Source organism: Oryctolagus cuniculus, chromosome 11, assembly GCF_051225735.1.
Source record: "Oryctolagus cuniculus isolate XC-2025 breed Fujian yellow rabbit chromosome 11, ASM5122573v1, whole genome shotgun sequence".
Classification (NCBI taxonomy): Eukaryota; Metazoa; Chordata; class Mammalia; order Lagomorpha; family Leporidae; genus Oryctolagus; species Oryctolagus cuniculus.
In genome coordinates this window covers 41,394,801-41,420,977 of record NC_142877.1, presented here as the reverse complement: position 1 = coordinate 41,420,977, position 26,177 = coordinate 41,394,801, and the positions used below count along the sequence as shown (strand labels likewise).

The 26,177-nt window shown below is 41.9% G+C and overlaps 1 protein-coding gene across 7 annotated transcripts in view; it reads left to right on the top strand.

The window, feature by feature from the left end:
- KIF16B (kinesin family member 16B) overlaps positions 1 to 26,177 on the top strand; it is a 314,749-nt gene that overhangs the window by 104,758 nt on the left and 183,814 nt on the right. The gene's annotated exons all lie outside the window — the stretch shown is intronic.

Here is a 26,177-nt window from a genome sequence, read left to right as displayed (position 1 = left end):
TGGATAATGTGTAAAGAAAAGGAGTTTATTTAGCTCACAGTTTTGGGGTCTGGGAGTCTTATTTTAGGTGGGCCTGTAGATTCAGCCTCTAGCACGGGCCCTCTTGGTTGTATCGCATCCTGGTGGATTGCAACATGACAGGGTATATGCCTAGAGGAAGAGATCGCAGGACAAGACAGGCTGCCACAGGGATTGAGGGGCCAGGCTTTCTCTCTTTATAGCAACCTGCACTCACAACAACTACCTAGATTCCACAGGAACTATGTAATTCTGCCTGAGTGCAGTGCTGCCAGTGATCCAGCCAGCTTCTCTAAGCCCTGCCACTTCCAGGCTCTACCCCCTCCGCACTGCCACGTTGGGGACCAAGTTTCCATCACTTGAACTTTGGGGTACTTAGGCCACTGGTATACTTGGATCATTGATGCTTAAAGTGATTAGCGATATAGTTGGGTTAACAGCCACCATATTTGTTAGTGTTTCCTGTTTGTTGTCTCATCCTTTGTTTCTGTTTTTTGTTTTCCATACTTTCCCTGCCCCTGCCTTTTTACATTTTAATTCAGCATTGCATGATTCCATTTTCTCTCCTTTCTTAGAATATCAGTGACACTTCTTTTTTAGTTGTCCTGAAGTTTGCAATGTACGTTTACAGCTAATCCAAGTCTGCTTTGCAATGACACCGTTCTGCTTCACAAGTTCCCTTATAATAACGAAACTCTCCTAATTTCTCCTGCCTGTCCCATGTGTCATTGCTGCTGTTCATTTCACACATGCATAAGCATACACAGGCTTGTATGTACATACGTGAGTATGTTATTGCTATTATTTTAAACAAATTGTTTTCACTTAGATCAATTGAAGAGTAAGAAGAATGAAGGGTTTTATTTTGTCTTCACTTATTTCTTCTCCAGTGTTCTTCTTTTAAACTTAAATCAGTTTCTGACTAAATAATTTCCCCTCTCTGAATAACTTTGAACATTTCTTGTGAGGCAGGTCTGTTGGCAAAAATTTCCTCAAGTTTTGTTTATCTGAAAAAGTCTTTATTTCGCCTTCACTTTTTTTTTTTTTTTTTTTTTTTTTGACAGAGTGGACAGTGAGAGAGAGAGACATAGAGAGAGGTCTTCCTTTGCCATTGGTTCACCCTCCAATGGCCGCCACAGCCAGCGCGCTGTGGCCGGCGCACTGCGCTGATCCGAAGCCAGGAGCCAGGTGCTTTTCCTGGTCTCCCATGGGGTGCAGGGCCCAAGCACCTGGGCCATCCTCCACTGCACTCCCGGGCCATAGCAGAGAGCTGGCCTGGAAGAGGAGCAACCAGGACAGAATCTGGCGCCCCAACCAGGAGAACCCGGTGTGCCGGCGCTGCTAGGCGGAGGATTAGCCTGTTGAGCCGTGGTGCCGGCCTCTCCTTCACTTTCAAAGGATGATTTCACAGGGTACAGCATTTCAGGTTGGTGAGATTTTTCTCTCAGCGTTTTAAGTATTTCGCTCCACTCTCTTCTTAATTTCATGGTTTCTGAGGAGAAGCTGGATATCATTCTTATCTTTGTTCCCATATAGGTAAGGTGATTTTTTCATTGACTTCTTTTAAAGTATTTTCTTTACATTTCATTTTGTTTGTATATCATATACTTAGGGGTGTGTGTATGTGGAGGGTGGGGTTGGGTGTCTGCATTTGTGCTGCTTTGGACTTACTGGTTTTGTGGCTTGATACTTGACATCAATTTTGGGAAAGTTCTGTCATTATTGCTTTGAGTATTGCTTCTGTTCCTGTCTCGCTTTTTTCTGGCTTCAATTCCTATTATGCGTATGTCATACCTTTGGTAGTTGTTTCATTTCTTGGGTATTCTCTTTTGGTTTTTGTTTGTTGTGGTTGGTTGGTTTCCTTTTCGATCTCCATTCTCTTTGCTTTTCAATTTTGAAAGTTTTATGCATCCTCATGCACAGAGATTGCTCAGTGCTATCCTCTCTACTAATTGGCCTATCAAAAGTAAACTTTATTTCTGCCAGAGTATTTTTAAGTTCTAGAATTTGTTTTTGACTGTTTCTTAGAATTCCCCTCTGTTTGCTCACGTGATCCATCTGTTCTTGCATGTTGTCTAAACTTTCTCCATTAAGCTCTTTAGTATATTAATATCTTTTCTTTTAAAAACATTTCTAGGTTGATAATTCCAACATTCCTGCCAGAGATAATGGGACCTGGTTCTGAGACTTGTCCTGTCTCTGCAAACTATGCTTTCATGTCTTTTAGCATGCCTTGCATTGTATGTGTGTGTGTGTGTGTGTGTGTGTGTTTGTGTGTGTTTTGAAAGCTGGGAGAGAACTATATTCCAGGTGGACATGTTGCTCCAACTGAGAGGCGGTGTTTTAACAACAGAGGCCTTTAGTAGGTGGGGATGAGATGTCAGAGCAGGGCAGGTGTTCTGTGATCCCAGGAATAGGTCTCAGTGTTGGCAGTAAAACTTGTGGAACCATCTGGGGTTCCATGGAGTCTTTGACTCTCAGAGCAGTCTACAGTGAAGTTCAGCATTTTGGCAATTACTCTTTAAGTTTTCTTACCTAAAGTAAGTACTGGTGCTGCCAGTGGTTTCTGCTGGTGAGTTCCTGCTCCCATGTACCGTGGTTCTCCATATCTACCTGGCTGCCTCCAGTACAGGTTCCCCTGCAACCCCATTTCTGTTGACATCACAGAAGCACTGTCAGTTTTTCAGTTAGTTCAGCTTTTTACTTGCTGTTAGGGTGGAGTTGCACCTTTTAATCTCCTTACAGGACTGGAGTAGAAACTGCAACTCAGGTCGCAGTTTTTCTTTTTGAAATGAATCTGAGTCCTTGGGTTCTCACTCCAGTCCTTGTCTAAGTTCAGTAATCTTTCGCCCATTATAATTACATATATTTCAGTACAAATAAGCTAAATAAACTCACTTAAAACTGCTGCATTGTGAAACTGTTACTGTCCTGCCCAGTGCTTTCGAAATGTGTGGTTCTGAGATAGTGCCCTTCCTGTTTGCACCGCTGGGTAACAAGTAATTGCTCTGTGCCCACGATATACCAGGCACGGTCTGAGACACTGGGAATGTGGAATCAGGCCAGGGGCTGGCTGTCATCCAGCTTCTGTCACTCTTTTCTGTCAGTTTCCTTAAGCTCAGGACGAAAAGGAGAAGTGAAGAGGAACCATTTGTCTATTCACTAAGAATCGACTTGGAATTTTTTGTTCTTTAAGTGACAGAGAGGAAAACTGTTCTCTTCGAGGGTGGGCGTTTGGTTGTGATGCCTGTGTCCCACTAGCGAGGGTTAGGGTTTGATTCCCAGCTCCAGCTCCTGACTCCAGCGTCCTGCTCCTGCATACCCTGGGAAACCGTGGAGGCGGCTCAAGTTATTGGTTTCCTGTCACCGTCTTGTGAGAGTTCTGGTCCAGCAACAGCCAAGTTGAGCATTTGTGGGAGGCACCCAGGGGATTAGAGCTTCCTGTCCCTGCCTCTCAAATAAATAGATAATAGAAAAGCAAAAGAATAACTACTTTCTCTCTTCCATACTTGGCTATGTAGAACTTAGCAGGGGATGTGATTCAGTGAATGTTATCTGCATTTGTAAATGTGTGTTGGGGGCTCTTTCTGGAAGGCCTGAAAGTCCTGTTTTTTTCCCCCCTCTTTCTCTTTTGCCTTAGGCTGTTGAATTATTTAAGATGATTTTGCATATATATGTGTATTTGTAGGAATGTGTACAGATACAGCCATATGCTTTAAAATATTGTGTGAATTGAGTGAAAATAAAGAGCAGTGCAGGGGCCTTGGAGCTGGTTGTACCCAGTCCTTGAGCGGTCTGATGATGGGCGGCCCATCTTGCATGTGATGGACAGAGATTGGGCACTTCCGAGGGCCTGAGAGGCCGTGCACACAAACTGCATCACCAGGAACCTTTTTCATTACAGAACCTCTTGACTTCCCAGTCACTGTAATTAAATACCAGTGCAGCCCCAGCTCTGTGTGGAATTGATTTGTTGAGGTTTCATCCAGAGGCAGAGAATACACTGGAATAAATGACAACTAGAAGTCCTTTCTTGTCTCTTTCTTCTGGGAGTTGGAAATGCTTTTCCAGGCATGTAGTAATCCTCTTGAGGCCTCTTTCGCAATAGGGCAAGAATTCTTATCTCCTCCACATTTATTTTTAAATAAATGGGAGCCTGCTTGAAGCATCTGACTGTTAAATGATTTACCAAAGGTCATTCCCAGCATTTAAGGTAGTGTGATACTCAACTCCTGGCCTCTTCACTTAGGACAAAGTTCAGCTTATCTGATCTCCTATTTTTGATAAAACCCAGCTTGAATAGGTTCTCAGGGAGCAACCCTTGGCAAATGACATTTTTATTTCATTTTGAAAATCAACACTTTCAGGCATTTGGGGTATAAGTATGGAAGAGTAAACAAAGGAATTAAAAATTCAGTTCACTGGATGAACTTGACAGTGGGTACCAGGGTGTCCCAGAACAATGATTGAATCTGGAGCTTGTAGTGCGCATGGCTGTCATAACTACAACTGTGCAAGGAATTAGAGGGTAGGGGCCTTCAGCCTTCTTTCATGTTTGCTAAAGGAACCTTGCAAAACTGTGCATCCCCTTGAACATTTTTAAGTTGATATTTAACTATGCTTTGGCACACATTTAACAGGAGTTTTTGGTGGATTTTAAATATTGATATTTTAAAATAAAATTTACATTCACTCTTCTGAATGCATCTACTAGATTCTCAAACCCTGGAGATTTGACAGCCAGCATCACTGTGTAAAAACATATTAAAAGTCCCCCTTTAATGATCAGAAACTTTACCTCATTTTATTTTCTCCTTGGACTTACATATCCAATTTGTCATGCAAATTTTTTTAATTTAATGTATTTTTGTGCTTGAACATTTTCTTTGATCACCCTATAACAATCCCTTATAATAAAAACCATGCAAATACATTTAAATGTAATTAAAAATATTTCTTAAGTATGAAGCTCCAATTATTAAAAATATTTCTTGCAGAGTGAGTTTTCATTATAACTATTAGTGATACATACTTTATCAAACAGCATAAGTATTTTACATTTGGAGAATTATTAAACATTAAAAATGCTACTCCAGGGGCAGGCATATTTGGCCTAGCGGTTGAGATGCTTGCGTCCTACGTCGGAATCCCTGGTTTGATTCTGGCCTCTGCCTTCCAGTTCCAGCTTCTTGCCAAAGCAGACTCTGGGAAGCAGCAGGTGAGGACCTACGTAGTTGGATATTTGCCACCCACATGGAAGACCTGAATTGAATTTCTGGCTCTTGGCTGCTGGTTCCAGGCTTGGGCCTCAGTTGTTACAGGCTTTTGGGGAGTGAACCAGCAGATACAAGATAACCCCGTGTGTTTCTGTGTGTGTGTGCGTGTGTGTGTGTGTGTGCGTGTGTGTCCTTCTGTCTCAAAAAAATCATTGGAAATTGGAATTAAAATGCAAGTTTATTTTTAAAAATGCTATTATAGATATGTCATTTAGCAAAACATATGGGGCTTTCCCTTAAATTGGATTGTATCCCTGTGGGTGACTGTTCACTGGGACATTGATAAAGGGGCTCAGATTTAACCTTGATAAACTCTCTCAGGTAAATAATTGATGGGAGTGGAAGGAGGATTGCTTTAGCAACGTTCCCCAATCTCTGAAATGTTTCTGTGCAGCGGACTGAAAATTGCATGGTGATCTGTCATCATACATTGTTTTTAATACTCTGTGTGCTGGAAAGTTAAGATTTGGTCTTCCTTCAATTTTGTTGAAAGCTAAGATCTGGAAACCACCTGACTTCCAAAAAGGTTTTGTTGCCTGGTCATTAGAATCATTTACTCTCACAGTTTCTGGGAAGTTGACCAAAAAGGCTTTACCTGGGTTTTTAAGAGGGCTATCAATCATACCTGTTGGTTTTCCACTTAAAAGACACCTTATTAAATAAATTCCATATACTTTGGGAAGGTTGGGAATGCATTTTGATTTGCACTTTTAATTATTTTTTTGTCATTAGGTATTTGTATTTATATGTGTGTGTGTGTGTGTGTGTGTTATGAAAAACACAGAGTTCTGGAAATAATTATTGTCATTCTGCTTCGAAAATTTAGGCTTTTTGTTTAAAAACTTCTGTCTTTATGCTAGTTCAAACAAATAGGCTAATATCTTTTTCTGGCATTTATACCATTTCTGTGTCCTAATGTTAAGGTGTTTGTACTTAGGCAGAGAAAGGTATATACAGTGCGTTTCTGTGACTTTACCTCTATTTTCAATATCTTATGGTTCCCTCTGCTGGCTTTGCTGTCCAGGGAGTCTGATGTATCTAAATTCCCAATACAGGCCAGATTCTTTCACCAGATTTACTCTCGATAGAAATATATGTGAGACAGGGAAAAACAAGAAGTCCGATTGTGTGCCTTGATTGAAGAGGTTTAGCTCATCATATGTTCCAGTTTTTCCTTGTGGGTATACCTTGTGTATACCTTAGAATATTGAAGATGGGGCAGGCATTCGGCTTGGTAGTTAAGACACTAGTTAAGATGCCCACATCCCATATCAGCATGCTGGGGTGTGAGTCTTGTCTTTACCCCCCTCTAGCTTCCTGCTTATGTGCACCCTGGGAGGCAGCAGGTGATGGCTGAAGTAGCTGGGTCCCTCTCACCCACAAATGAGAACTAGGTTGAGTTCCTGGCTCCCAGCTTTCTCCTGGTCCAGGCTCTACTGTTGCTGACATATGAGGAGTAAGCCTCATATGGGTGAGAAAGCACTCTCTCTCCCTGTCTCTTAAAAAAATATTTAGCATGGGGGTAACAGTAATTCATTCTGTTATAAAATGAAAGAATAGTAATTGTGCAAAAGGAGGTAAGACTGAAGAACAGGGGCCCGGTAATGCAGGCACCCAAGTTTACATATGGAAATTGAAGATCTTGAAATTATTTCCATTAAAGCTATCTATGTTTAATATTCTCTGTTAGTTCCAACCCTTAGGGAATCTCCCTTTTGGAGGCTGCTACTTCTGGGCAATGATTCTCAGATGCCTACGTTTGTTTGAGTAGGTTGGGAATGTACTAAAGATCCATGTCTCTTGATTAATTCTTATGGGCATATGGTATACAATTCTGAGAGCTTTTGTTCTTTTGCCCATTACTGTGTCAGTAATCCAGATCACCCATTTGGTGTTTATGAGATTAAGTTGAGAATTGCTAGAAAAAAGTGATTAGTCGTATCCATTAAGAATTCCGGACTTCTCAGAAAAAGCTTCCTTGTCATTCACTGTAATCTCAACATGGTCTTGAGTTGTTTGTGGTTTTCAATCTTAGACATTCTTGTTTTTTTTTTTTTTTAACGTGTAAATTATAAATTATGTTGCTTGTTCTCATTGTGATCCATGTAGTTATGTGTGTTTAATCTTTTCATGTAGCTTGGTATGGAAAATGGCCTTACTTATTTCAAGGAGAGTTGATGTGATTTTTTTTTTTTTTTCTGACTCGTTGATTTCCTTTTCCAGGGAAAGTGGAACCAGTGGGTCTTGTAAATTTCCTGGTTCTTTATTCTGACTTGCTTGAAGAAGTAAATAGTTTGGAAAACTGTTACTCAAATGATGCAGAGAAGATATATTATTATCAATAAACTATATCTTTTTAATTTTATATATTTATGTTTTTCTCTTGCATTAGATATAGGAATAAAAGGTAAAACTTTTATGTGTATCTTCAAGTCTTTTTTTGAGACAATTTCTTCTTGTGTCTTATTATTCCTTTTTTATATTTTGAGAAATTGTAGTTTTGTCCTTTAATATCTGTGGATATGCATTTTCCTTTGGGTGTGAATTTGGTAGTATCCTATAATTTTAGTGATAAATATCAGATTTATTTATTTAAATGGCAGAGAGAGAGAACGAGAGAGAAAGAGAAAGAGATATTTTCCATCTACTGATTCACTCCCCAAATGGCCACAACGTCTGGGGCTGGGTCAGGCTGAAACCAGTAGCCTGGAACTTTGGGTCACATGGGTTATGGGGGTCCATGTACTTGAACCATCATCTGCTGCCTTCCCAGGTGCATTAGCAGAGAGCTGGATTGGAAGCAGAGGATCTGGGATTCAAACTGATAGTTCAATATGGGATGCTTGTGTTGTAAGAGACAGTTTAACCTACTGCATTGCAATGTTGGCCCCAGTATATGTATTTTTATTTTTTTAGAAGTTTGTATTTATAGTTTTATTTTCTTTACTGTCCCAGTAGTTGCATTGAAATATACTAGCTTTTTAAACTTCTGTAAGTTTTTGATATGTTTTAAGGTTTTTAATTCCAGGTTACGCGTCTATTATTATAGTATCTGCTATATCTTTTTTATAGATACTTTTCATTTTTTAAAATCTAGCATAGATTAACATACTCATCACTATTTTCTGATTTTATTTGATTCTTCCTGGTGCATCTGACAATTGGTTGCTCCATTCCTTGTCTTCATTTTGCTTCATCTCCTGGATGAATGGAGGCGGAATTCCTAGAGTGACTTGCTTTTGTCTTTGAAAAATGGGTTGATTGCCCATAGAGTACAGGGTGTTTTTATTAAACCCTAGTTTCCTTCCATTTTCTTCCAAATTCTAGTGTTGAGGGTAAACGTCAGACCGACCTGATTTTTGTTACTTTGAGGCAACCTGCATTTAACTTTTGGTTTTACCTTTATGGCATTTTCTTCATATCTTTAAAAATATATTCCTGGGATTGTGGTAAAGCAGGTTAAGCCTCTGCCAATAATGCCAGTATCCCTTGTGAGTTGAGTGCCCATTTAAATCCACTTCCGATCCAGCTTCCTGGTAATGTGCCTAGGAAAGCAGTGGGAGATGACCCAAGTGTTTGGGCTCCTGCCTCTCATGTTTGAGACCAGGATGGAGCTCCTGGCTCCTGGCTTTGGCCTAGCCCAACCCCCAGCTGTTGAAGCCATTTGGGGAAAGAACCAGTGGATGGAAGGTCTTTCCATGTGTCTCTGTCCCTCTCTGTAACTCTGAATTTCAAATAAATAATTTAAAAAAAAAGGGGGCCGGCACTGTGGTGGTACAGTGGGTTAACGCCCTGGCCTGAAGCGCCAGCATCCCATATGGGCGCTGGTTCTAGTCCCAGCTGCTCCTCTTCTGATCCAGCTTTCTGCTATGGCCTGGGAAAGCAATGGAAGATGGTCCAAGTCCTTGGGCCCCTGCACTCGAATGGGACACCCGGAGGAAGCTCCTGGTTCCTGGCTTCTGATCAACGCAGCTCCAGCCGTTGAGGCCAATTGGGGAGTGAACCATCCGATGGAAGACCTCTCTCTCTCTGTCTCTCCTCTCTCTGTGTAACTCTTTCAAATAAATAAAATAAAAATCTTTAAAAAATAAAACTTAAAAAAACCCCATAGATATATTTCCATAACGTTTGCAGGTATTGGTCACACCAGTGTGGTGCTGGCTGGATTCATAACAAAAACAACGTGAAATTTCCTTTGGGTAGATGTCGTCTTTTATTGTCCTAGTAAGTAGCTGAGTGTTAAAACAGAGCAAGTCCTGTGAGCAGAAGTAAAAGGCTGGGGAGGAGTAGGATGTTTTAGGATCATTCCTATCACAGATCCTTCAGTGCTCACATTTTAAGAGGTTTTTTGTTTCCCAGCTCATAGCAGATTAGCAAAAGTCAGATTAGAAGTGGGATAGCAGCTGCGAGGAGGAGCAGGCCCAAGACAGCAGGGATAAGTGACAGCCTGCTGTTTCAAGAGAGACAGGGTAATGTGAACAAGTCCCAGCATTCTGAGAGTCCTCGGTCTAGGAAGAAAGCCGGCACCTCAGCACCTTCGGAGGCCCCACCAGACAGTCTTGTGCCAGGTTCCACTGCACCGGAGACTTTGAGGTCTGAATGGTGACTCAGAGACCAGGGGCCTGGAGGGCAGCATACTCTACTCAGATGCCCTGCAAAGTGTGCTGCTTCCTTTAGGAGCATTTCCCTTCAACGTAATTGCATTTTAGAAAACAGTTTGGGACTTTGTAAAAGAAGGATGAGGCTTATAGGAAATTCTTTGGTGGGGAACACCTGACAGCCACCCTCAGCCACAATGTGGGTTGAATTTGATGTGTGTGTGTGTGTGTGTGTGTGTGTGTGGTTTTTATATTTTGTGCATGTGTTGTCTCCCCAGAATTGCAAGCTTCTTGAGGTTAGGGGCTCCATTTCATGCTTCTCTGTAGTACTCAGATATTGTACAGATATGTAGTATTCAACAAATATTTGCAGATAATTATGTGGAGGATGAGGGCATAATTCTTAAAATTCTGAAATAACTAGTGTACTTGTAATTAAATTTACATGAAATTAGTTCAGCAGAAAATCGTGACTCCAGGCACTTTTCTAAAAAAAAGAAAAAGGTAATATAAACATTAGATTTGGTGAATGGGGAATTGGTATTTGCTCAATGTAAGTTCCAAAAAGACTTCTGATTTGATTAATTTTCATTGTTGAAAGTAAGCAGCCTGGATATTGGTTGTATTATGTTTCATCCTGCAGTGAATGAAAATGCCTTTTAGAATAAGGAAACTAATACCTTCCATTTGTATTGCACCTTTCTTCCAAAGAGTTCAAAGCTCTTTCCAGAAATCATCTCATTAATCTCTCTGGCTTTCCCACAGGATGGCTGGTAGGAAGTGTGTATGTGTGTATGTGTGTGTGTGTGTGTATGTGTACACATCTGTACACTAATTCTCTCCTTCCCTCTTTCTCTTCCTTTGCTTTTTTATTCTATGTAATATAAGCTATCTTCTGAATATCATTTTGGCTAGAACTTGGTATCTTGTTAAACTTTGTGTTTTAAGCAATTGCATATCAGTTTTGGAATATTAAGCTACATTTATTCAGAAAGACAGGGTTTTCTGGGAAAAAATATAGCTTCTACCCATACACATTAGACAATTAATCAAAAAATTGATATCAGAAATGCTGTCAGGCCGGCTCAATAGGCTAATCCTCCACTTTGCGGCGCCGGCACACCGGGTTCTAGACCCGGTTGGGGCGCCGGATTCTGTCCCGGTTGCCCCTCTTCCAGGCCAGCTCTCTGCTATGGCCAGGGAGTGCAGTGGAGGATGGCCCAGGTGCTTGGGCCCTGCACCCCATGGGAGACCAGGAAAAGCACCTGGATCCTGGCTCCTGCCATCGGATCAGCGCGGTGCGCCGGCTGCAGCGGCGGCCATTGGAGGGTGAACCAACGGCAAAGGAAGACCTTTCTCTCGCTGTCTCTCTCTCTCACTGTCCACTCTGCCTGTCAAAAATTAAAAAAAAAAAAAAAAAAAAAAAAAGCTGTCAGAACGTGCATTTCAGCAGCCTCTTCCTGTTTTGACTTTTAAAGCAGAATTTGATTTCTTAATAATAGCTTTAATTTTCATGCCCACCATTGGGTGAGCAATAGCCTAGGTGACAAAAGCAAGTAATTGATAAGAAAAGTAAGACTAGTGGGAAGGTGGAATTATTCCTAATTGAACAGTTTATAGAAAGCAGCCATATTAATTTCCTACCATCTTTGTTTCTCTGCCAGAGCTCGCTCATTTGGCCAGTTGTTTATGCTGCATCTGTCATTTTCCTTAATTGATATTCATCTTCGACAGCCATCAGTGCCGCCGTGGGTTGCCTTCACAGCAGCTGCAGTTTGGCAGTAAAGTGGCTCACAGCAAAACTACACCGTTTTGATCTGGGTTGTGGCAGAAACTTTAATGGCTTTCTTGATTGATTAAAGTAGAAGAGCCTCGTGAAGCTGAGAGCAAACCATTTCGTCTCCCCATCTCCTAAGCCACTGATTGTGAAGTTTCCTTTTGGATGTGTTTCACTCGGGTAGCACAGGTTAGAGGTGTTTCTTTCTTTCTTTCTTTCTTTTTTATTTTTCCTTTTCCTTTCCTGAAAGAATGAGAGGATTTTGTTTCTGCCTTTCTCGCTGTGATGTTGGACCCGTGTGCAGCCGTGGCTAAGCAGTGAAGCTGCCCTTGATCATCCAGATGCCCTATTTCAAGTCCTTGCTGATGTCAAGGATGCGTGTCTTATCTGTGGAGGCCTTACTGTGATTCTTTATAAACACATTGAGCTGGAAGCTGCAAGATTGCGCAAGGCAAAGACCTTTCAAGGGTTTATTTCATAGCCCTCTTGATTCTCTACTCAAGACAGAGCCAGGCTCATTCACATGCCCAGCTCTTGACAAGGGGATTGCAGACCACAACCACGATGTTCATGGGTGAGGCAGGTGAGGGCTTCCAAGGGCAGCGGTTGTTCATATCCCTCCCCACCCACCTAGAGTTATCTGCTGGGGAGGGGGCAGGGCTGTGTTGACGTCAACTTACAAATCTACAATTTCATTTGAGCAACCACTAGCTCTCTATTATTAAAGAGCAACAAATATGGTGTGGGGCCAGAGATACTGCTTCTAGAAGTTTTTCAACATTGCATGTTTCCTGTCCTTTTCAGAATACATAGAATGTGTCATTTGACAATGGGCACTCAGATCTTATTTGGATACAACAGGATGCTGGCACAGTTTGCTTGTTTTTGTTGTTGTTCTGACACAAAAGGAACCACAGGCATCCCATGGCTGAAAGGTGGCCTCTGACCTTAGGCCTTCAAGTGTTGCTTATCACTGTCCGCAGCATGAGTAGGAGCTTGCTGGGATTGCAACCCAAGACTCATTTTGTTAGTCTTACTACGCCTGGCTCATAAATGACTAGTGAAGAGAAGGAGGAGGGAGAGTCTTGACTTGATGCATACATGGAATCTTTTGGCCTCATAGATCTGTTTTACACGGAGTCCTTAGAAATAGTTCCATGCTCTGAAGCCTAATGCTGTGTGGGGAAGCAGTTCCTTCCACTGGAGGGGCCTCAACTGCTATGCAGCACTCCTAGGCCACGAAACATGGCAAGAAAGTTAGGGTCCATGTTCATATTATTCCCTAAGCCAGGGACAGAATCCATAAGAGCTCTGAGTCAGATTACTTAAACTCCAGGCAGGATGTCGTAATTACTAGTAATGATATTTGGGCAAATTACTGATGTGAGGCTGGGTATCCCTTTTAGTGCCATTTGTTTCCTCTTTGGGGCTCAGAGGGTCCCGCTTCCCATCAAGGACCATATCGGTTAGGAGAGCACTTAAGGTATGCATGAGGGGACTTAAAATGTTCTTGGAAAATAGAATCAAAAGTTTATCTTGCTGCAAAAAGATTTTGGAATTCGTGGATAGTTTTTTTTTTTTTTCATAAGACACATTTCCCATGAACTTTTTGAAGTCCCCCTGTATGCTTTGCAAATTTTTTGTGTTTTTAGTGTGTGACCCTGTGTGCAAATGTGCTGGCATATATGCCTTAATTGGGTATAAGATAGAAGTCAGACTATTTTAGTAAAATCTTGGAAGGTCTTTTCTGTTTGCATCATTGTTTCAAAGAAGCAAAAGCAGTCTACAGCAAAGACATTCCCGCCATGTTGAATATCAGAACTTGAGTATCCACGAGCAGCGAGTTCCAGATTGAACCTCTGTAGGAAATGTGGTTCTGCCAAGGGTCTGCAGGAATAAAATGTGGCAAGTTAGATTCTGGGTACCCAGAAATCTTTCCCTGGATTGGGTCAAATCATCAAAATTCTGTGTCTGGACTGGGTCATATTGTCTTCCAATAGAGTTTCTTTTCTTGAACTAACTTGTGGAAGAATACCATCAATCTGTAGTGACGGATTTTTTCAGAAATGGCCTGCAAAGCTTGTTCCCACATATAATCAGAGAAGTTGTCCAGGAGAAGTCAGTATTCTGTGAGGCCCCACTGGGGCAGTTGTCCAGGGACCTGTGACATTCACATTCCTGTGCTAAGGAATGGTTTGTTTTTAACTCACAGACGCTGTGCACTGCTAGACAGGCAAGGTGCCCTCTTTGTATTGCTCAAAGGTTGGCCCTGCCCCACACAAATGCATGAATGGGAGGATGTCCTGGCAGGCAGTTTGTAGCCTGCACTCACTCCTTAACTTAACCTACTGCCCTGTTGTTCCTCCCCCCTCCTTATGTTTTTAAAATTTTTTTCTGGTTTTTGTCTTTATTATTTGCAAAATCTTTTGGGCATTTGAGTGAAAGTAATAAAGAACATACGTTGCCACTTTAGTTTCCTTGAGCCATTGATTGGTTTTGACAGTGGTTGATCGTTTTTGCCTGCATCAATGATTTCTTTAGAAGTTGTACAGTAACAACGGTCTAATTATATCAGAGCTTCCTCCTTTATTGGCTTGCATTCTTTGTTGAAGCTGAGTGTCCCTTATCACTAGGGTGTATTTCAGTCCTCTGAAAAGAAAGACAGGATAAATGCTTAATTGTTTTCGCTATATAATTTTTTTAAAGTCAGGAACTGACTGCATAGCCATTTAAATGATGACAATTCAACCTCCCTCCCCCACACACTTTTGCTTTTTTTGTTTTTATTATTGTAGAATCATGGTATTTCCTAGATTCAATATTTTATAGTCAACCGTACACATTTAAAAATTCCTTCTATTTTTTTAAGATTTATTTATTTATTTGAAACTCAAGAGTTAGAAAGAGAGAGAGAGAGAGAGAGAGAGAGAGAGGACTTTCATCCGCTGATCCACTCCCCAATTGGCAGCAATGGCCAGAGCTGTGCCTATCCGAACCCAGGAGCCAGGAGCTTCTTCCAGGTCTCCCACATGGGTGCAGGGGCCCAAGGACTTGGGCCATCTTCTGCTGCTTTCCCAGGCCACAGCAGAGAGCTGGATCGGAAGTGGAGCAGCAGGGCCTCGAACCTGTGTCCATGTGGAATGTCGACACTGCAGATGGTGGCTTTACCAGCTACACCACAACACCGGCCCCTAAAAATTATTTTTTTAAATATTTACTTATTTTTATTTGAAAGGCAGAGAGACAGAGATAGAGACTGACAGAGAAAGATTTTCCATCTGGTGACTCATTTCCAAGATGCTTGCAACATCCAGGGCTGGGCCAGGCTGAAGCCAAGTGCCTGGGACTCACTGGGTCTCCCACATGGGTGACAGGCTCTCAACTACTTGAGTCATAGCCTGCTGCCTCCCAGGGTGTGAACTCCAGGAGACTGGAATCCGAGGCAGAGGTGGGACTCAAACCAAGCAGCGCAACATGGGATGCTGCATCCCAAACAGTATCTTTACCATAACTCTAAAACCTGCCCCCATTATTTTTTAGTGTACAGATTCTCACAACTTTGTTCAGTGACTGTTTTTCAACCTGTATCCCAACCAGCCTTATAAATCCTTGTCACTTTTTGCCAGAACAAGATGTCCCAGGTACATGTCGAACCTTTCCTGTCTAAAATTGAAATTAGCCATTTTTAGGAAGTCCTGGCTCCCATTAGTGAGGGACAGCAGTAGAGAACAACTTCTGAGCCCAGGGGGTGTGTACTGCTGCTGGGATGTTCTGGCTTCTAAGCCATTTCATAAACACAGTGTTTGTACTTAATTTATTGTGTTTCCTAATTAGAAGTCATTTTTCTTGCAGAAAGTCTTGACTCTTAAGATCATTAACAAATGACTGGATTTATTCTACTCAGTTGATTTATTTGAAACTGCTGTGATTACAGAGCCTCCTTAACAGGAAACATTCTCAGGACAAAAGATCTGCAACGATATCTTACACTTCTTTCAGTAGTTTTGTTATATGTTAGTAATGCTGTCTCAAAACAGCTTTCAAGTACATCAAATAACTAGTAAATAGAATAAATCATTTTTCAGTGGCCCTAGGAATGACAGTTACCGTGGTTACCTTAGGGGACCAGGATAAAAAGTAAGATATATTTGTTTAACTTTTCTATGTTGATTTAGTCTATAGAATTATATAACTGTTTTATACACACACACACGCATACATACAACAGAAACACACAGGAACATGTGTATATAAATATACAATTTTATTTATGTGTAAAATAATATATAAATATATAGCAGTAAGCAATTCTATTATTCTTTCATCTTTCTGGTTTTTTTTTTTTTTTTTTTTTTTTTTTTTTGACAGGCAGAGTTAGAGAGAGAGAGAGAGACAGAAAGAAAGGTCTTCCTTTTTCCGTTGGTTCACCCCCCAAATGGCCGCCACGGCCAGCGCGCTGCACCGATCCAAAGCCAGGAGCCAGGCGCTTCCTCCTGGTCTCCCATGCGGGTGCAGGGCCCAAGGACTTGGGCCATCATCCACTGCCTTTTCAGGCCACAGTAGAAAGCTGGACTGGAAGAGGAGCAACCAGGACAGAATCCGGAGCCCCAACCGGGACTAGAACCCCAGGGTGCTGGCGCCGCCGGCAGAGGATTAGCCTAGTGAGCTGCAGCGCCGGCTATCTTTCTGGTTTTACTTTTGGATCATAAGGATAATATAAATATGTTTTTTGAAATAAACTATGTACATGTGTATGTCTATGTGTGTATACATATATGTATTTGTTCTCTACACTTGCTGCATTGTTCTATACCTTGTTTGTATTCATGTGTCAATGTATCTCATCTCTCCCAAGAGATATTCCATTTTTTTTTACAATTGCATGGTACATAATTTTGTGGATAGACTGTAGATAGTAGATATCCACAAGATTTCTCTATTGCTAGGTATTTTTTTTTCTTCATCACTTGAAATAGAAACAGTATTATAAGAAATTGATAGAATTCTAGAAATGAGATCGTCAGTCAAGGATAAAGTAATCTCCATAAAGAAAGATGTTGCCAAATTCCTTTCTGTAGTGTTGTACCATTTTGCTTTTCATAACCTCCCAACAGTATTAAAATTTGATCTGTTAGATCAGAAATGCCTCATGGTAGTTTTGACTGATATTTGTCTTATTGTGGATGAAATTAAGAGAATCTTTTCTGAGGACCATTGAATTGTGTTCCATTTTCTGAGAATTATCTGCTCCTTTAAATTTCCTGTTCCTCGACAACCCCCCCCCCCCCCCCGCCCCGGTCATTCTTCTTTCCAAAAATTTCTAAAGCTCTTCAAATACTAACTCCTTGTCACTAGCTATGTTGGTTAATTTTAGGTCTCAACCTGAATGGGCTAAGGAATAATCAGAAACCTGGAGTACAGTGATTTTGGTTGGGTCAGTGCTGTGTTTCAAGAAGAGGTTGGCATGTAAGTCTGAGTGGACTAGGTGGGAAGACCACCCTCAGTGTAAATGGGCCCCGTTCTGGTGGCTGGGATCCTGGAGAGAAAGTAACTGGTCTTGTGCTCTGAGAGCTGAGGCTCTCTGGTTTCCTCCCTTGGGCTGCAGAGTTCCAGACTTGTTGGCCTTTGCACTCCAGGACTGAACGTTAGTGTCCTCTTTGCTGGCACTCAGACTTTCAATTCTGAACCGAGAGCTATGCCATCCGCTTCCCTAGTTCTGTATTGTCTGTTTGTTTCTGTATTTTTGAGAGCTATATACACAACACACACACAGAAAGAAAGAGCCCTTCCCTCATCTGCTGATTTGCTCCCCAAATGCTTGCAACAGCTGGGAGCTGAGAGCTCCAGGTCTCCCACATAGTGGGTAGGGACCCAATACTTGAATCATCAATTCTGCCTCCTAGGATCTGCATTAGGAATAAGCTGGAATCAGGAGCCAGAGCTGGGAGTCAAACCAGGGCACTCCAATAGGATGCAGGCATCCTAAAAGTCTTAACGATTAGGCCAACAAATGCCCGCCCCCTTTTCCTGGTTTTGAGGCAGCTGGACTTAGACTGGCATCCAAAGTTTCCAGCTTGCAGATGACTTCTCATGGGGCTTCTTGTTTTTTTTTTTTTTTTTTTTTTTTTTTTTTTTTTAAATTAATTAATTAATTTAAGAGAGAGAGTTACAGACCAAGAGAGCGAGAGACAGAGAGAGATCTTCCATCTGCTGGTTCACTCTTCAAATGGCCACAATGGCCGGAGCTGGGCCAATCTGAAGCCAGGAGCCAGGAGCCTCTTCCAGGTCTCCCATGTGGGTGCAGGGGCCCAAGGACTTGGACCATCTTCCACTGCTTTCTCAGGCCATAGCAGAGAGCTGGATCGGAAGAGGAGCAGCTGGGATAGGAACTGATGCCCATATGGGATGCTGGCACCACAGGCAGAGGCTTAGCCCTCTGTGCCACAGTGCTGGCCTCATGGCACTTCTTACTTGCCATAATCATGGATGGCAAGTCCTGTAATAATCCTCTTTCATGTATTTATATACCCACCCTGTTGTTTGTGTCTCTCTAGAGAACTCTAATATAGTATTATATATATTGTGAATATTTTCCTCAGGTTTTTTATTTTTATTTTCATTTTGTCTGTGATGAGTGTGTACATGTATTGAATTATGTAGAGGTATTCATGGATGTGTATATGTATATCTATATTAAAGTGTATAATATAGTCACAGTTTTTATAGTTAACTTGATTCATGTTTTCTTTTATGGCTCCTGGATTTTGAATCATAATTACAAATGCTTTCTCTGCTATTTACTTTTAAAGGAGCATACTTTATTTTTTCATGACAGTATGTAATTTTATATTTTAGGCTCACAGCTTTGATCCACTTATCTTTTATCCTGTAAAGTATGGCAGTATGGCGTCAGTTTTGTCTTTTTCTAAATGGCTTTTCCATTTGTCATACCACATATATTTACAGATTGATCTTACTTACTGTCTTGAAATGTCATCAATCTATTAAATTCCCAAGTGTATTTAGGTCTGTTTCTGAACATCCAGGCTATCTCTTTTGTCTGCGTGTTCACTCATCTATGTCACCTCGTTTACATTATTTAATTCTGCAATGTTTAATGTCAAGACGCTGACCCCCACACTCTTTAGCTTTCCATTTTTCTTGTTTACCACTGCACCTAACTTAATTTTGAATCTTTCTGATTCATTTGTGTAGGTGTCTCTTGTACCAGACACAGAAAAGGGTTTTGCTTATTAGTTAATCAATGTGAAGGTCACATTGAATTAAGACTTTCCGTAAATATTAAGGCCAGCATGATTGGTTTAGTTCTGCGATCTTAAGTTACAGTTGTTTATGTTTGCATTTATGTGTGTTTACATTTTTAAAGGCTATTCCCTTCTATATATTTTGTTTAGGAGTGTGTTTTTTATATTTTCAGTATTTATGGAGATCTATATTTTTGCAGTAGTGGCTACTTTTATGACAATAGAATCATAAAAAAACTCTCTACTTTTCCTTTAGTTTAGACCATGTTTATTAGTTTTTTAAAATGAGAAATAATGAAATTAGCTTGCAATTAACTCACGATTCTTTTTCATTTTCCTTTTTGCTCTCTGCCACCTCTACTTTTGACCAATTTTGTGTTTTGTGTGTCTTTTTTTTAAAGGTTTATTTACTTATTGTAAAGATTATTGAGCCGGCGCCGTGGCTCAATAGGCTAATCCTCCACCTTGCGGCGCCGGCACACCGGGTTCTAGTCCCGGTTGGGGCGCCGGATTCTGTCCCGGTTGCCCCTCTTCCAGGCCAGCTCTCTGCTATGGCCAGGGAGTGCAGTGGAGGATGGCCCAGGTGCTTGGGCCCTGCACCCCATGGGAGACCAGGAAAAGCACCTGGCTCCTGGCTCCTGGCTCCTGCCAGGATCAGCGCGGTGCGCCGGCTGCAGCGGCGGCCATTGGAGGGTGAACCAACGGCAAAGGAAGACCTTTCTCTCTCTGTCTCTCTCTCTCACTGTCCACTCTGCCTGTCAAAAAAAAAAAAAAAAAAAAAAAAAACAAAAAAAAAAAAAAAAAAAAAAAGATTATTGGAAAGGCAGAGCAACCTGGGGGTGGGGAGTCCAGATCAGGAGCTAGAGATCTCTCTACTGATTCATTCCGCAAATGCCTGCAAGGCCAGGCTGAAGCCCGGAGCTGGGAACTCCATTCAGGTCTCCCACATGGGTAGCAGGACCCCAAGTAGTGGACCCGTCACCTTGTGCCTTCCAGTGTGAGCATTAACAGGAAGCTGAATCAGAAGTGGAGATGGGACTTCATGCCTGCAGCCCAGATCAGAGTGCTTAGGATCAAGTCTCATCTCCACTTTTGATGCACAGCACTCTGATCCAGGGTGAAGGCATGGCAAACAGTGGTCTAATCTACTCTGCCACAGTGCTTGGCTCTGTTTCTTAGTGTTTAATTTTGCATTCTTAAATGATTTGTGGTTTAAAATGCCATCCTTTCTGCCTCCGATGTTACTAGGAGATGGTCTGTGAGTTGTGCCCCCTTGTCAGTGCACAGAATTTCCATGCTGCTCAGTCATCTTCAGCCCCACTCTGCTGAAGCCTTGGTCTTGTGACATACACACCAGAGTCAACATAAGTCCTTCTAGCTGAAGTCTCCAATCATCTCTTGGGTGGATGAAGCTTTTACTGGAGTAGATTTCTCTGAAAGCGCTCTCGGAGAAAACAGTCCCTTGAAGCCTGCATATCTGGTTCATAGAATCTTTGTAGATACCACTCTTATTCTCTGGTTTTGAATGCTGATGTTAAAGTCAGTTGCCTCCTTGATTTGCTTCTCCTTATAGCAGGCTTGGTATTGTGTCCAACTGCCCAGAGGATTCCTCATTGCAAAGGCTGTCGGTTTCTCTAGTGCCAGCCTTTGTGTTTCCAGGTGCGCTGTGTACCTTCACAGTTCAGAGCAGGGGCCGCTAAACAAATTTTCAGTTGCGTGGGCCATTTTGTCCCTTTCTAAATTACTCACCTCTGCTGTTGCATTGTAAAAGCTGCCATTGGTGATACATGTGCAAGCACACACAGCTGGATTTGCCTAGTCGGCTGTGTTTACGTTCACCTGGTTCAGACTATTCCTTTATTCCAGGGATGTTTGCTTGTATTAGTTTTCGTATATATTTCATCTGTTCTCTTGTTTTGGTTTTCTTATTTAGGCAGAGGCATAAACTTACATGTTTATTGCTTTTTCCTTCAACTAGTTTTTTTTCTGTCACTTTTGTGTCCTGGTTCTCATTTCTATTTCCTGTGTCCTCCACTGTGCTGGTCTCAATTTCTGTTTCCTTCCTTCCTTCCTTCCTTCCTTCCTTCCTTCCTTCCTTCCTTCCTTCCTTCCTTCCTTCCTTCTTCTTAAAGATTGATTTATTTACTTGAAAGGTGGAGTTACGGGGGCGGGGGGGACAGAGAGTGAGATCTTCTACCCCTGGTTCGCTCCCCAAATGGCCACAACAGCTAGGACTGGAACAGGCTGAAGCCAGGAGCCTGAAACTATGTCTGGAAACTTTGTGTAGGTCTCCCACATAGGTGCAGGGGCCCAGCGTCTTTTTCATCATCTTCTGCAGCTTTCCCAGGAGTATTAGCAGGGAGCTGGATGGGAAGTGGAACATTTAGGACTCAAACCGATGCCCAAATGAGATGCTGTGCCACCATGCCAACACCCTAGGGTCTCAATTTTCCTGTGCTCCTTGTACTTTAATTTCTTTTTTCTTTCTTTTCTTTTTTTATTTGTCACCCTTTCTGGTTTTTTTTTTTGTTTTTTTTGTTTTTTGTTTTTTTTTTTTTTTTCCTTCTCTCCTCCTTTGGTCATAACTTTGGATCTTTGGAGTGTTTAATTGGAACATTCTAGCCTTGCAGGTATATTTTTCTGGTGTTTTCTTATGCTGCCGAGAAATAGTAACTAATTTTCTATAGTGGCTCTGGCAGTTTTACTTGGTTTTTGCTCATGTTCAGATTATTTGCATGTTTCTGACTAATCTAGAAAGAGGTTCCCGTGAGGTGGGGGCTCAGAGAAGCCTTGCGGGTTTCTCAGCATATTGTGGCTTCTCTTGCCACAGGATCAGCAGTGTCTTTGCCACATGGTGCTGACTCTTTGCTCCTCGTCACCTCTCATGCTTTTTCTCTCTGCCTTTCCCAGTGCTTCCTGTTCTACCTGTTCATTCTAAGGTTTGCCCAGAGCGGTTCCTACTGGGCCTGGGCCCCCTCCTGCTCTGGTCCCTTGCTCTGCCACTCTTCCCAGTTGTTCCCTCCCCCCGCTGATGATTCTGATGGTGCTGGTATACTGCCACTTACATTATATGAAATAAATATCATAAGAGATTCTATTTATTGTTCTAGGTGCATTTTGTGTTCTTTAGAAGTAGTAGGAAGGTTCAAGTATATGCAGAGGATCTATATAGAACCTAGATAGATCTCACATATACATTCTAAAAGTACTGATTTTTTTAAAAAAATATTTTAAATGTATTTGAAAGGTAGAGAGATAGAGACAGGCAAACACACACACACACACGCGCGTGCACGTGTGCGCTCTATCAGCTGGTTCATGCCCCAAATGCCCACAGCAGTCAGGACTGAGCCAGACCAAAGCTAGGATCCCAGAACTCAGATAACATCTCCCAGTTGGGTAGCAGGGACCCAAATAATTGACCCATCATCTGTTACCTTTTATGGTGTGTATTTTCGGGAAGCTACAATTGGAAGTAGAGCTTGGACTAGAATCCAGGTACTCTGATGTGGAATGCAGGTATCTCAACCCACGTCTTAGTACTACACCAAATGCTTGCCCCTAAAATACTGCATATTAAAATAAGTGAAACAAAGAAGATCTGAAAAAAAAATTTTTTTGATCCTCAACCCTTTCTGTAGATATTGATAGTTTTTAAAGAAGATTTATTTATTTATTCATTCATTCATGATGGAGGGAGGGAGGGAGAGAAGGGGGGGGAAGGAGAGATAGAGATACAGAGAGAGAGAGAGAGAGAGAGAGAGAGAGAGAGAGAATATCTTCAACCTGCTGATTCAGTCCCCAAATAGCCACAGTGGCCAGGGATGGAAATGGCCCATGTCAAAGCCAGGAGCTCAGAACTACATCTGGGTCTCCCATGTGGGTGACAGGGACTCGAGCACTTGGGCCATCTTTGGCTGCTTTCCCAGGTACATTAGCAGGATATTAGATCCTAAGGAGCAGCCAGGACTCGAACTGGTATTCGTATAGGTGCCTGCATTGCATGCAGCAGCTTAATTTGCTGTACCACGATGCTGGCCCAGCAACTGGAGATGTTTACTGTTTATTGGATGTGTAATCTTCAGCAGAACTGGATAGGGTGTGCATGAATACACTTTTTTTTTTTAATAATTACTTTCTCTTCTGACTTCTATTTGTCAAGTCCATAAGATAAGACTTAAATGAAGTTGACTAAAATATTCTGGGAAATAATTTTTTTCACATGATAATAATTATTTCAGATTAATGCAAATGGTATAGTGATACAAAAAGGATTCAAATTGCTCTAGGAAGATATTTCGGGTTGTTTATGATTTATCAGGAATCCCATTTGTGAAAATATAAATATAAGGGGATATAAATACTAAAAGTTTATGCTTCATAAACCTTCCAAGTGGCTAGAGGAACTCAATTTTTTCCCTTATTCCTCATTATTCTATGAAATGTGTTTCTGAGTCTGGCAGCATCTCCTATCAGAAGGCCAAATAAGGAAGTTACATTCACAGAAATGTTGTCTCTAAAGACATTAGCCACATGTGATGCTAAATGACTTGCTCCATTTCAGTTTTTCTTTCCTGTGTTTTTCAGACATACGTTCTATGTGAGCTTGGAAGACAGCTTGCAGAGTATGTAGTGACAAGCTTCTTTTCTGTACAGTTTGCAAGAAACATCCATGCAGAGATTGTGCTGACAAAGACCTGCCGGGGGCGGGGGCGGTATGTGTGCGGGAGCAGCTAACTCATCGTGGCTACACTGCTCTGTGCTCATGCTGTCACCTTGCTGTTGCTTAGATTATGATGATACAAAGCAAACTGTGAGAACCCACTCACATCATTTTACTGTTTATCTCCAAAGAGTGGCACAGTCAACTCTCTGGAGTATTTAACTTCTGTCTTCAAAATATGGGTCTGAAATCTGAGTCTGCTTCTAAATGTAATGTGTCTGTTCTAACTTAAGGCTTATTCAGCCCCATCTTGTGTGGGGGGTACGTACTGCCTGGCAGGCACTGTGAGGTGCTGTCCTGTGCTGGAGGGCTTCATTGCCCAGGGAAGGAAGACAGCGAGACATTGGGAGAGCAGGATGCAGAGCAGAGAGCTGGAGCAGAGGAACCAGACTGTTGTGCAGGTGTATGTGGTACATAGTGGTGTGTGTGTGTGTGTGTGTGTGTGTGTGTGTGTGTGTTTGCCTCACTGGTCAGAATTCTCAGATCTTCTTTGGCTCTCCTGTCATCTTTTGCCTCACAGGGGGAAGGCTTGCAGTAAAACTTTGCCAACCCTGTGCGTATTTGGCATTTTGACACTTTATGCTGGAAGATACTCAGTCTTTGAGCTCTGTGTGCAAATGTTTTAGCACTGAAGTGTGTGCAGGTATTTTTGCCTCTTTTAACTTCCCATTTGTTTCCTTTGTGAGCTAGATTAGCAAAGATAGAAAATAGCAAGAGATTAAAACTTGAAAGTGTCAAAAAATTTTACCATAAATTAGTACTGAAATGGGTTGCATTAGGGTTTGTACAGGATTTGGGTCTCCAACACTTGCAGACTTTTAAACTCCAGTGTCTTACGTTAACGATTAATGGGTTATTGTTAATGGCTAATGGATTACGGGTGGAGATTTGATGTAATTATGGCTCCTAGGAGGTGGGCCCAGTGTGAGATTCTGGGGTCACTGGGGACTTGCCTCCAAAGGGGATGAGGGCTTCTTATGTCAGCCCAGCCAGCTCCTATCTCCTTAGCTTCCTGACTTGCCATGTCATCTCCTGCCATCCCCTGGCCTCCCAGCTGTCTGAACCAATGGGCTGCCCAAACTCGGGCTGTGAACCTCCAAAATCCGAGTAGAAATAAACCTTTCTAAGTGGCTCCTGTCAGGTGTTTTAGTTAAAGTAACAACAACAAAAAAAGCTGACTAATACAGGCTGGATTTCATTTAGAATTTTAAAACATGTATATTACTCTTCACGTATGACCAGCCTGTCAATAGTACATCAATTTGTTTAAATTGCTTTTCTGAAAGATAGGAGTTATCTTTCTTTCCCCTGTCCCTTTCATTCTGTAGGTTTTCTTCTGGTATTTTGGCTGTTTGGTCTCATAGCTACCCTCATTAAAAACTGTGTTGCTGGTTCATCTTCATATCCCATGGTGCCTTGGTCATAGAGGGTACTCAGTGTTTGTCGAAGCAAATCATGTCTACGCAATTGTGTTTAGCTGCTGGTTTTCCTAGCAATTTTCCCACCCATCTCATACCTACTTTACTGTTGATATAATAACTTTTGAAGATTTTATATCATGTTATTAATAAATTTTACCTAATTTACTTAGCTATAGAGGTATATGCATTCATTTTTTTTTTATTTGACAGATAGAGTTAGTGAGAGAAAGAGACAGAGAGAAAGGTCTTCCTTCCATTGGTTCACTCCCCAAATGGCCGCTACTGCCGGCGCTATGCCGATCTGAAGCCAGGAGTCAGGTGCTTCCTCCTGGTCTCCCATGCGGGTGCAGGGCCCAAGCACTTGGGCCATCCTCCACTGCCCTCCTGGGCCACAGCAGAGCTGGACTAGAAGAGAAGCAGCCGGGACTAGAACCCGGCACCCATATGGGATGCTGGCGCTGCAGGCGGAGGATTAGCCAAGTGAGCCATGGCGCCGGCCCCTGCATTCAATTTTATAATTTACTTCCTACCACTGTCAAGAGGAGTGTTTGAAAGTGGCTTCTACCTTACTTACTCCCACTCAATTTAGATCACACCTCTCCATGCTTAGCTCCGTTGTTAAGTTCTTTGTTTAGATGGTCTCTTATCTTAGTTTTTGCAGAACACATTTACGGATATTCTTTTGGTGCTTTTGTAACTATTACAGGTGAAAAACCATATGGGTGTAGACTTATTTTGTTCTCAGTCTTTTCCCCTTGAAATGCCATGAGCAAGACAGTCTGTGCTCTTTGAGTCTGGTATTGCCAAGGGAAATTCTTCCATCAGCGTATTGTTTTCCTGTGTACACCTTCTCCCATTTTGCTTTGATGTCTGTAGGATTTTGAAGTTTATTTTTAAAATTTAGGCTTTTCAGTTGGGTTCTTCTCGCTTTTGCCTTCCTACACGGAGAGTCTCTCTCCGAGTCAGATACTGGCCCTCTCCAAAGAACTACTTCTCAAGGCATGCCTGCAGTGGCCTACTAGGGATTCTCCACTGGGCCCCCTCATAGATGCCAGAATTCCTTCCAGTCTTATCTTTAATCCATCAACCATCATCATAA